This window comes from Lepisosteus platostomus, chromosome 7 (genome assembly GCF_059453375.1).
Source record: "Lepisosteus platostomus isolate fLepPlt1 chromosome 7, fLepPlt1.hap1, whole genome shotgun sequence".
NCBI lineage: Eukaryota > Metazoa > Chordata > Actinopteri > Semionotiformes > Lepisosteidae > Lepisosteus > Lepisosteus platostomus.
Window position 1 is genome coordinate 42,715,194 of NC_142617.1, and position 12,257 is coordinate 42,727,450.

The window sequence follows — 12,257 nt, forward strand, 5'->3', positions numbered from 1 at the left end:
CATTCTAGCAGGTTAAGTGTATACCTACCGATTTCAGTCTAGATGTGCGTTTCCATTGGGGTTCCGTGTCATGCCAGTCACAGGCTGGGCTTTTCCCTGGCCGTTGCAGGTTCCAGCCTGGCTTATGTGACTCACCTGCTGTGACCAGGATTCGCCCAGAATTGGTTTGCAATTGTCCAGTACAGTTGCTCGATTGAGGATCTCTGGGCTGTGAGGGGACTAGCCCTCAGTGAGAAGGCCAGTGACAGCAGGTCGTGCGGGGGAGCCAGAGGAGCCCGTCTGCTCTCCCTCGTTCTCACCCTTGTGGGGTCAGGGGTCACTGATAAGACACATCGAGACATAAAGGCACAGCTGCTGATTCTAGATTATCGGTATGCAATAAAAAGTGGTAGATCATTGTAAAGCTAAAAAAAACGCATTGCATTGGCCATTTTGTTTCTCCTACATATTTCTGTGTCAATTGATTTGGAAAAACTCTGTAATTTAAATTCAATGGTGCTGAATTACCAAATTAGTCTTAAAAATGCCTCTCTTGCCTTCACAATACTCACAGACCTCTAGGCATAGAATGACAGAAAGGTTTCACTGAAGAGCTCTGGAAACGCCGAGTCTTTTACGAACTCATGGAAACCAGGATGCTTTTAAAATGTAATTCTTGGTAGATTTTCTCCTTGATTGAAATGGAATAGTTGTTCCTCAGAGGCACTCAAAAATAATTGGAACAGAATTGTTACCGTGTAGCACTTTCAACTGTGGAACTCTGTAAAACTTGATTACTGGTTAGCGATGTGTAATTATGCAACACCATGCACGGATTTCTAATTACAGATGGAAAAGAAATTGACATAGTCAAATGTGACAGAGAACCCCCACCAGGTTGCTTTTAGAAATGGGTAATTTTGCAAGCTGTCCTGGTTTTTTTTTTTTCCTCTTCTGTTACTGGCTCAGATTAAATTTTGGTGGCCTGGCTGTCAACAATAGCTATAAAACTGTAGAAAAAAACTGCACTAGAGTCCTGATCTGGGTAAAAAAGTTGTGTTGGGTAAAAAAACGTCAGAACTTGTCAATGGCTGCATTCATCTTTTGACCCAGCACTCTTCTCTCTGCCTTCGTCTGTCATGAAGTTCCAGTCGTACTGAGAGGCATTATAAACTGTATGTCCACTACTACACCTCACCATTTTAATACTCCAACACTTCCAAGAATCTCCGTTTACCAGGAAACTTGCCTTCCTGGCAGCTTGTATCCCTTGAGCTCGGGGAGTTGTCAGCCAGTGCCTTTGGGTTCACTCTTCTCAAATGTAGACGCTGCACCTCCGGTCAGTTCTGTGTTTGTTTTCAATTGTCAGCTTATAGGATTTTTTTACCTCTCGATTTTATAGACTTGAATACAATTTTGTTACACAAGAGCGTACAGGTTTAGCAGGGAAAAAAAAGAAAATAATGCGTGCTGTGTTTTATTGTTTCCTCCATTTGCCGAGTGTTTTAAAAGGTTGGCTACTGTTTAAATAGCATGTAAACCGTAAGTGTGGGTATGAGCAGAGTGTTGAGCTGACTTTGGCGCGTTGTGTGGCGGACAGGACTGTAAAAGCAGAAAAGGGAGGCTTGTATTAGTTTTCTTTTTGAAGAAAAAAAATAAATCGCTATTAATGGAAACCTTTCTGGTGGCATGCTTATTTCCGGTGGTTGAGCAGAAGTGTCTCACGTTGAGATAAACACATGGGATTCCATTTCAAAGTGTGATGCTAATCCTGGAAAAGTGCTGCTGGTGGTGTTATTCTAGACTGAAAACCCCAGGATCTCCAGAGTGTCCTTCCTCACTGTCCTCACTCCGCGACCTAGACTGCAGTGATGCCATCACAGCGTGCTGAAATACTGCTTTGCCAGCAGGGTGAAGAAAAGTGTCAGTCTGACAATCTGATAGTGTACTTGGAGCTTCAAACTGCCCTTGGAATAATACGGATGGCCATTGTACTTGGGAGAGGCCTTCCTATACTGATAACATTGTACCTTATTTCCCTGGAATATGCAAAGGCTGTTTAACAAAGTATTTGTTTTCCTTAGCCTGCTTTGATAAAGTGTCCTTTCCGAAAACAAGGGTCTGTCTGCATAAAACAGCTAGTTCCCTTTTCCACAAAATGGGGAAATTAAATATTGGTTCCTCTGAGCTACCTTTGTCGTAAGCACTTAAGTGGAAATTTGGAAGGTGGTTTTTGCAACTTGCTTAGACAGTAGGCCTTAGTAAATGTACCTCTTCCTGTACTGCATTTTCTGTAATAAGTATTTTTTGTGTTACTTGGTTCACCTATTTTCAGTTGTTGTAATATTCTGGTTAAGCGTCATGGTAACAGAAATGTGATTAAGCTGCTGCCAAGCTCACTCTTGTCACAAGTGAGAGTTTTAATCTCTTTCATGTGGGTTCTGCAACTCCATGTCTCAAATTGGTCTATTTTAGGGTGAGACTAATGACTCTCCTCCCCCCCCCAAGCCACCCAGCCTGCAGGAACCACGTGCTGCTTTTCCATTGTTGTGACATCATTGTGAAAATGTGCAATTTCTGACCTTCGCCTCAGTTCTGTTTCTGTGTTTATGTTGAAATCAAACTGTCGTCTTACTGTAGTTTCCATGACTTCATGGAAGTGCAATCTCTTCCTGGTACCACTGTGACATTACAAAATCTGTTTCGCTACACTGCTGGAAAAAAAACACGGACAAGGGAGCACTCGCTAAGTGGTTTCCTCAGCTCAAAGTTCTTAATGAAGAAAGCATTCCTTCTGGTTTCAGTCACGAAAAGGTTAGTCAAGATTTTTTAAGCAGTAGGATTTTAACCAGTGAAATGTAGAATAACCTGTTATTCCTGAGCCTGACTCGGAATGCAGGCAGAGAGCTGGTGTTGCCCGTCTGTTCAGCTGGCTGTGAAAAGGGAGTCTCTTGTGGAGTCTTAGCAGCTCTTGAAGATAAATGGGCGTTATGAAGCGGGTGTCAGCTTACTTTAGCATCAGCCTCTAAGGGCTGGATCCCAATAGCTGCCTTTTAGCTCTGGAGGGCTGCTCAGAGCCATTTCACATTGTCTAAAGGTATGTTTGAAGCAGCCGGCCATGTGCAGTCTTATATAGAACACGGTACCTCCTCCAAACACAGCATAATCTCCCAGGAACAGTCCACCTGGTTTTACTGTCTCTCTGACACAGGAGTCGGCCACCTCGGCCTTCCCATGTGCCACCCAGCTCCCTGGCACCTATAGGAGAGGGGGACACGCAAGAGGCCACTGCCCTTCTCCAGCTTTCCCCTTTGGGTAGGATCCATGAAAATCCGTAAACCAGACTCCAGGGAGCAAAACTGTTTTCTGCTACTTATCGGCTTTGCTGAATTAAGAACAATGATGAGTGGTTTTTAAAAAGAAAAAAAACATTATCATTATCAAGTTTTGTTTGCCTTTAAGATTATAAAGAATGTTCCCCAGCCAGATTTCTTTTGTCAGGCTTTTACGTTACGTATGCCAGACAACAACGTAAAATTTGACAACGTCCAGGAGCAATTCTTCCAACCCAGGCTGAAGAACAGGGGTGCAGAGTGTACCAACGCAGAAAACGCCAAAATGCTGATGCACGTGTTCTGAAAATACCTTTGGAATAGAGCCTGTTTCCTGTTGACTGGGGAGTTTGCAAAACTGAAAATGCACACATAAAGGGCTGAGCAGGATTAGGTGAATCTCATTAGTGCTGCGATATAGCAAGAGCATGTCTGCCGGTTACCTTGAGGAGCACAGAGACGCTAAGGATTTAGTGCAGGCAGGGGCAGCAGCTCCTCTAGAGATTTGCTGCTCAGAGGAAGCTCTTGGCAGGCGGAAGATTTACTGGGATTTACGGACGTGGACATATGGCCAGGCCCTCTGGACTTTCTGCAATCTGGGAGTGTTTCTGCCATCTGTGCCAGTGGGTGCTGTAGGAGAGAAGGAAGAAAATTACTACAGATCCGAGCGTGTGACTGATGCCCAAGTCCCAGCGAGGAGAATGACGAGATAATGGGAAATGCTTGCGAGTCCGGTTTGAGCCGCGGTCCAGCTGGAACAGCAGACATGTGAACAGAGCAGCACAGTGCTTCTATTCTGAGAGACTCTCCCCTCCAGCCTTCACCTGAAAAACAGCGGCTGAGTCGTGCTCCCTGGTTGGCGTTGCACACGGGCCGTGGAAGAGCGGCGTGCCAGTGCTCCTGTTATTTTCCACACCGTGGTAAACAGTAGAGTATTATGGGAAAAGAGGGGGGAGCCGAGCCAAGGAAGAGCCTGAAAGATCCTAGGAAGTGAGTGAGTGGGGAGAGGGAGGACACCTGACACTTCCTTAGGGCTCTTTTGAAGTTGGTCTGCTTCAAGAACCTGCACTTGAAGGAGAGATTTGGAATTGGGATCAGGATGAGGGTTGATGGTGAAAGGAGAGTTGGGTTGGTTGGGGTTGGGACTGTGTGTGGATACTCCTGGGCCTGAGAACAGTCCTGGGGAGTTCGTAGTGTTAGGCTGTGAGAGCAGGGACACCTGGGCACCAGCCCCTCTGCTTGCGGTGCTGAGCGAGAAGACAGGCTGGCTAGAGTGAAAAAAAGAAGCCCCTGCACAAAACACGGAACCAAATTTGGGATCTGGTGTCTGCTGTTGTACACAGACCTTTGTGTGGTTGCTGTGGGCTAAACTGCACAGACTTGTTTCATAAATTAACCTCATGTCAAGTTCTTCTAAAACAGTACTCTTCTACATGCTTTTTCTTTTTCCAGCGGTAAGTACACTATGGTATGGAAATCAAAAGACCTGTCAATATTTGCTAGCAACATGTCAATTTTTCTGATCTCTCACAGATCTGGAGGGGCTTTCCTCCTCCCAGTGAGCTCACTGATGAATAACGAGGTTGCTGTGGGAGGCAGTCGTGGTGTTTATTTTGGGGTATCGCGCACCAGAGCCGCCCTGTGCAATCCTCTGATTCAGCCCTCTGTTGTGGTGGCCAGGTGCCATGGTAACAGTGGGTAGAGTCTAAGTCATTCTAGTGAAGTCATTCTTTCTCGAGGAACCTGAGACTTCAGAGAAGGGGATTTCCAATGAAGGAAAAGCCTCGCTGTCAAGACATGTTCTGATAGGCCACATGAGCACAAAAGGAGGAAGTAATTGTAAGTTTGTGTCTTTTCTTGGCCTAAAGGATACCATTACTGTTGATGTTTTGGTTATGTCACCTTTCTTTATGAATGGGTTGTACTGAACAACAGCAAGTGATGGCATACTACTGGATTAATATACAGTATAAGTGTATATGCACTTAGAATATTGCACCAGTATACCAGTATACTGCACTCCCCAGATATCACTCTTACAAGTTTTCTAACTGCTTCCTCCACCTCAGGGTCGTGAGGGAGCTGGAGCTCATCTTGGCAAGCGGCAGGCTCAAGGTGGGGTACACCCTGAACAGGCCACTAGTCCATCGCAGGGCCGACACAATAACACTCAGAGCTAGGCCAGTTCTCCCAGAAGGCAATTAACCTGCCAGCCTGTCTTTGGACTGTGGGAGGAAACCCATGCAATATGGAGAGACCATACAAGCTCCACGCAGAGAGTACCCTGGTCCAAATCTGAGTCCCGGGCCTCAGGGCTGTGAGACAGCCATGCTAACCATAAGTTATTATGGTTACAAGTTATTTTAATCTTTATTCTTCCTGAGTTTTCTGGCAATCCGGATCCGCTCTGTGGGTGTACCGCTCTGTAATGTCAAAAGATTCACCAGAACACAATTTCATCAAACTAAAAGGCGGATTTTTCATGTTGGTCCTAGTCTGGGGAGAGGTGGGACATGTTTCCCAGCCTGAGGATGAACAGCAGGCCAGAGAAAAAAAAACTTTCACACGCCTGAGCGAAAATCTTGCAGGTCTTCAGAGGACTAGAATGGAGACGGGGTGCGGCAGTGGGTTATTTTGTAAAAAGTATCTCAGCTCTTGTCACACCTGTGTGCCTGAAGGCCAGACAGGACCAGAAAGTATGAAAACGACCGGAGTACAGGATCCAAAGAGAAACTGATGTATTGGATCTATCGATTTGTCACGGGTCCCCCTACTCCTTGGCTGTGGTTTTTCTAGAAGGAGCTGCTGTTCCCAGCCTGTATCCCCAGGTCTGCCAGGGCTCTTGACAGGACTGCGGTCATGCCTTGTCTGCTACAGTCTTAGAAAGGCAAGTGTTCCCTCTTGCGTACTGTAGCATAACAGAGACTGCGGCTTCATTCTTTGTTTTTTTTCTACTGAACGCTGTAAATATGTGTGCACGTTTCCTCTGTCCCGCCTTGTTGGTGCCATGCTTTCTGTGGTCAGTGAAGCTTGTGCCGTGCTTCACAAGGGTGCTCATGGTGTTGAAGGACTGAGCTTGAAGGAGGTGAAATGGTTTAGTACACAAGTTGTTTTCCAGTGTGCTATGTTTCTTTTTTTTTCAAAAAGAGGAATCTAATAATACTTTTTCATAAAGCTTCTCACCATAAATAAATAATCTCCTGCAGTCTCCTTTCTCGCACATACAAAGTGCTTTTTTCAAACAGTAAGGCAGTAGAGGGTTCGTGAACATGACTACATGCACTCAGTGAAACATCGTACTCTCCTGCATGGCATTTTTAATTTTAATGGAATTGTCTAGTACAAGAATTAGTGCTTTATATTATCCCTGAAATGCATTGACTGCCCTACTGCATCATAACCATGGGAACTTTCAGGTTAAACTAAATACTGACCCACACACTGGGCACTCATTTCCACAATTTAGATTTGAGTTTCCCAGAGGACTCCTGCTCACACCTGATGCAAAACCTCCATCAAGTTCTGTGTTTGTAATTCAGCCACTTTGAACTTCGGGTTTATTCTTGTCCTCAAGCAGTACCTAATTCCTGATTCTCTTACCTCTTTTTAATTATCCCCCTCCAAAAAATTGTGTTTTTGGTTGTGAACTGTTGATAAAATGTGAACAAGCTGTGTGCAGGGCCCAGATGGGACCAGAATGGCGAAAGGATGTACTCCGTTTACTATAGGCCTGTGATGTGAATGCTTGTTGCTACGGAGACAGCAGGCATTCCACAAGGAGGCTGTCTGTCCTCCTGGCCCAAGGGTGCTGATTCAGAACCTGTTAGTCCGCGCTGACAGGTAAGCAGCTAGGTGGTCCGTCACATGGAGATACGCATTGACCTTGTCCTGGGTCTAGTTCAGCTCATGCGCTGGAAGTACAGGTGTTTCAGAAGAAACTCATTGCACAGCAGGGGTTTGTCAGTCCTGCACCTACTGAAGTCTTCAGTTAAGAACCTCCATTGGGTTTGAATGCGAAAAATAAAAAAGTAAGGGGATTTCATACGTGTTTCAGCTCCATTTACAGAAACCAAAAATCCCTACATCCTAATATTGTGGTGTAACTTGGGAAATTTAGTTAAAGGTAGTGTGCAGCTATATTCACTGCCGCTAGAGAGGTTTTCGTAGCACTACTGAAGCAGCAGCAGCCTTCCACACCTTTACAGCTCCATGATCCCACATCCTTTCTGCATTCTGAGGGATGGTGAATGAGGGATGCTCTGTGGAAGTGCAAACCAGGTGTCTCTTGGAGTAAGTCTTGCATGCGCGGGCGTGTTACAGCAGTGGCTCCTGCCTCCTGACCCCTGACTCCTGCAGGCACCTGGCATTTCTGAAACTGAACCCACAAACCCCCTCCCCTGACTCGGAGGGAGACTGCCGGGAGCCGGAAGTGGGCCACAGGCCGTTCTTCTGTCTCCCCCATTCCGTATACTGTAAATCCAAAAGTGGACCCTGGGGGTCTGAAAACAAAACCGCTTTTAAAAGAGAGTTACAGTATATATGTGCTGGAGTAGCTGATGTGGTCGCAAAGCTGTTTCTAAGATCTCTGGAGAATCCTCTGCCGAAGCCCTGAGACATTCAGCAGGAGCCTGTTACTCTGGGATATTTTAGAAGGTTTTCCTCTCTGAAATGAAACCCTGTTTACAGCTTTACAGCAGGGCGGGGAGACTGTGTGGAAACTGGCCAGAGTGCAGAGGGACGAATGGCTTACCAACGTTTGAGAAAATGTTCTGACTGATCCGCTTTTTGTCACAGTATGTTTTTTTGAAATGTATAACATTTCAGGTGTTTAGAAATCTGACTGTTGCGCGTTGTCTAAGCCAAGACTTCGTCCAAACGATATTGCAGCAGTTTGGTGCTAATAAGACAGTCTAGGTTTTTTTTTTTTAAGTGGGCAGGAGTCAGAAGATTGACAGAGGAGGCACAAAAGCCCTTCTGGGTCAAAGTTGATCTGGCATCTGAACTATGTTGCTGCTGGCATTGTTTTTGGGCGTCATTGCTAAAATGTCAGCAATTAATTAACCTACTCATTAGAGATGCTAAGTTACTCATTATTTTGATTCGTTTCCTTTTAATATTTTTTGTAACAAAGGCATGGTCTTAAAAGGCAAGCAGTGTCTTGGAGACAGTGTGGGGGAGGCACAGTTGCTAGGTGCTTTTTTGTTGCTAGGTAAATAGTTTATTTCTGGACAGCATCATGTTTCAGAGTGACAGTACAGAAACCTCTTCTTTTGTGTGTGTGTGTAACTACAAAAGACAAAAACAGTGAAACAATACAATACAGTGAAACAACAAACAAGCACTTCCCGGCCCTGTGTTCAGTGGTCAGCCGCAGCCCAGGCACTCTGAATTCAGACTAGCAGGAGGGAATGAGAGGGTGTTCATTCTGGTCAGGCCTGAAGATTCTGAAGGCTGAATGAAGGGGTGTAATTTGATAGAAGTAAATAGTAAAAAGTAAAAAGTAATTTGATTAAATTTTTATTATCCTGGACCTATCCCGGTTATTGCCAATGTTTGTTGTCTCAGACAAAGTCAAGAACTCTCCATACTAACATACTGAAATTAATAAAATGAGAATAATCAACCAGTGTCACCAAGGCCTGCAGGATAAGCTACCACAATCCTTCCCTGAGAAACAGAGAATCAAGCTGCAGGGTCCTCTTTAAGCCACAATAATAAATAAGTGCCTTCTTCAACCCCTCGGACTTGAGGAAAACCCTGGAATAATCTGCTCAGTTATGTCATTGAGGCTTATACGTGAGCTTCTTTCATGACACAGCTGGGTGAGATCCTCAGATCACTTGCTATAAATGCTAATTGAATGGCCTCCTCTCATTTGTAGGCTTTTTTGTGTTTCTGAGTTTATTCCAAGCAACTGTGTGGCAGTGTTAGATTAGGCCTTCAGTCCTATCCCAAAGTCAAGCAGGTACGTGTTGACTGGCTACTCTTAAAATTGTCCCTTTCCAGGACTGGTTTCAAGTGAGCTTTCATCCCTGGAGGAGGAGGGATTTTTCCCAGTTGAACAACAGGTTCACAGAAAAATATACCCAGATGCGGACGATGGATCGAATGGCCGTTCTGCATCTGTGGCCTTTTTAATCGCTGTTGTTTCTCTTTCCTTGGACGTCAGGGGTAACGCTTGCTGCTGGAACACAGCAGGAGGCCTGCAGGCTGAGCCGTGCTCCGAAATGCAGAGATATTTCCCTATTAATCCAAAACCACAGCTGGGTTTGTCTCTCTCCGTGACGCAAAAGACAGCTGTCTCAAGAGACAGAGAAGGGAACAAATGCTGCTGCCCCACTGCCCCACTGCCTCAGGTAGGCCAAGGACACCAGGGCAGAGTAAAAATAGAAGAGCCTCGCCAGTCACACGTCCCACAGACCTGCCGGGAAAGATCTGCTCGGCACTGCGACTGGAAAGACATTGCTTGACAATGTAACTATGAACTGTGCCCAACAGCATGATGCGTGAATGCAGAGAACTGGTAGAACTGGCTGGAGTGCCCTCACAGACACAAAAAGAACATAAACCCTCCAGGAGTAAGTCTTTGCATACCTTTCTGTAGAGCATTCTACAGGAGTGTTGACACTCTACAGGAAGAAGAAGGTTTGGGCCCCTGTGTGCCTGTGAAGCTGGTTCAGCTCTGACCATGTCTGCCAGCTTTCTCCAAGTGGCATGCTTAAACGGCTGACACTGGGCAAGAAAACTTGATACATCCGGGATATCCTTGTCTTTATATTCAGTAGCCCTGAGCACCAGAATAAGGCAAGCGAGAATGAGCAGTGCACCTCATAAGACCTGCATTGGGCTCTGCTGGTGCTGTGCATGTTTTTGGGAGACTGTCTTCTATCTTGTGCTGTTGCAGGTTTTCAAGTCCCATGTAATAAGCTGGGCTGCAGGAGAGCTGGAGCCTATCCCAGCAAGCAGCAGGCACGAGGCAGGATACACCCTGGATGGGACATCAGTCTGTCGCACATACAATAAACAGTGAAACACAAACCAGTGGCCACACGCGGAAACTACGTAGATTTGAAACTGAGAACAGGAAGCCATTCTTTGCCCAAAGGGAATCCCAGCCTGTTTGTTGAAGCCTGGCATGTTTCAAGAAAGTGGGTCAAGTAGCTACTAACTACCAGAAAGGATTCATGGGCCCAATGGCCTTCTCAGGTTTATAACCTTTCTTATGTTCCTATTAGAGTACCTTGTGAGAGCAGAGTACCTGTAAGAAGGCTGAATGGTGAAAGAATGTGCCAAATGTTCGGGTGTATTTTATTTGTCATAGGTGGCAACCCCTACGCTCGCTCAGGGGTTTGGATTCTTCACGAGTGTGCAGGGCGAGCCTGTGTGCCCGCTCATCCAGCCACTGCAAGAGTCAGAGAGGGGATGTGTGGACTGTGAGGCGCAATCAAAAGCTCAGCTCTTTCTGACGAGCCTCCCAGCAGCTGTTCAAATTCTCCAAGGCTGCCTGGCTTTGTTCTGCTCCCTCTACTCAGCCTCTGAGTGTTTTTCCATGTCAAGAGAAGACTGGAGGGCTCTATATTTGTCTCCACTTGACAACAACAGGCAGAAAGCCCTTGCGTTGTTAAACCTGTACAATAGCGAGGTGCCTGTTTTTTGGTCTCCTAGAATACACTCTCATAAAAGGGCCTGTTATGGTAAAAACACAGGAAAGTGTGGTGAAGTGCAAATGCTCATGTGGTTGCTAGTAGCCAATGCATTTAAGAATCCCATCCAAGCCTGATTTTCAGCATCAACAGCATACCTGGGCTGCTGTTCCAGTCCCCCGCAACAATTTGTGTAAAGAAGTCTTCGGTTTTAAATGTACGTTGCTGTAGTCCCCACTTGTTTCCTCTGGTTTAGGTCTCAGTGTTGATACTGAAGAAGCCCACTGGGTTGGCTCTGTCAATATCTTTGAGGATTCTGAATACGCTACAGGTCCCCTCATTGTCTTCTCTGTCCAAGACCAGAGCCTGTGGAACCTGACTGTGCAGGAACAGCCCAACTCTCCTAGGAGCTAAGGGCAAAGCAATGGTTGAAAAATACCCATCATGCAACAGATCTGCCAAATGAGTCAACACAATCATTTTAGGAGAACAGACTGTGTCCACCCATTATGGATTTCAGATCCCTCATGATAGTAAGGGATGGGGGACTAGAGGTTATGGTGTACTTCCAGTGCCCTGTATATTGGTGCACTTGCTCTGTGCTGAGAGAAAATAATCTTTTAGATGAACCCTAAAAATACACCATCATTTTTAAGAAAAATAAATGAGAAAGCAATCTAGGTTGAGGTACAGAAAAAGCATGCTTGGTTTGTTTGAATACTGTTTTTTTTTATCCCACACAGCAAACAACCCTTTGCATTTTCAATGCAAATGGAATTCTGAGTTCCAGATCCAGCATGCTGAGCAATAAGGTCACAAAAGCTCAAGCAGTGCTGTACAGCCTGCAGCCAAGCTCCATGACAAGGAGATGCAATACGCAGTCATGGGGCAAGTGGAGCAGTGTGGCCTGGGCCTAAATAATTCAGTGCTCCAGTTTGTCATGGGGCGTTTTCATGGGATCGTGGACGAGTACGAAAAGAGGTCTCCACATCAAACTCTTTTACTGGGAGTAAGGTGAGTGACTCTCTCCTAGACTGCCAGCAATAGACATACAGATGTGCACACACAGGCACACACACCAACCTCCTGTCACACACCAACTATCTGCTCTCTTTCCATTCTGCGTGATGTGTCTTCATCTCGCGAAGAGACTTGCTTTCATTCCTGACAGAGGGGCTGTGATCCCAGCACTCTCCCGGGCAGGACGCTGGGGAGACAGATGTGTGCGGGACTGTGCTTGTGAGGCTAATTGGCCCAGAGCGCTCGCTAATTCTGCTGAGCTTATTAGGCAGTGAAATCTACA

General features: G+C 45.8%; 1 long non-coding RNA gene across 1 annotated transcript; it reads left to right on the forward strand.

The window, feature by feature from the left end:
* Positions 1-235: 235 nt before the first annotated feature.
* Positions 236-6,261, forward strand: LOC148658826 (uncharacterized). The gene is made up of 3 exons (XR_015940205.1): positions 236-2,793; positions 4,845-5,150; positions 5,381-6,261. It is a non-coding gene; the product is annotated as an uncharacterized LOC148658826 (long non-coding RNA).
* Positions 6,262-12,257: the final 5,996 nt, after the last annotated feature.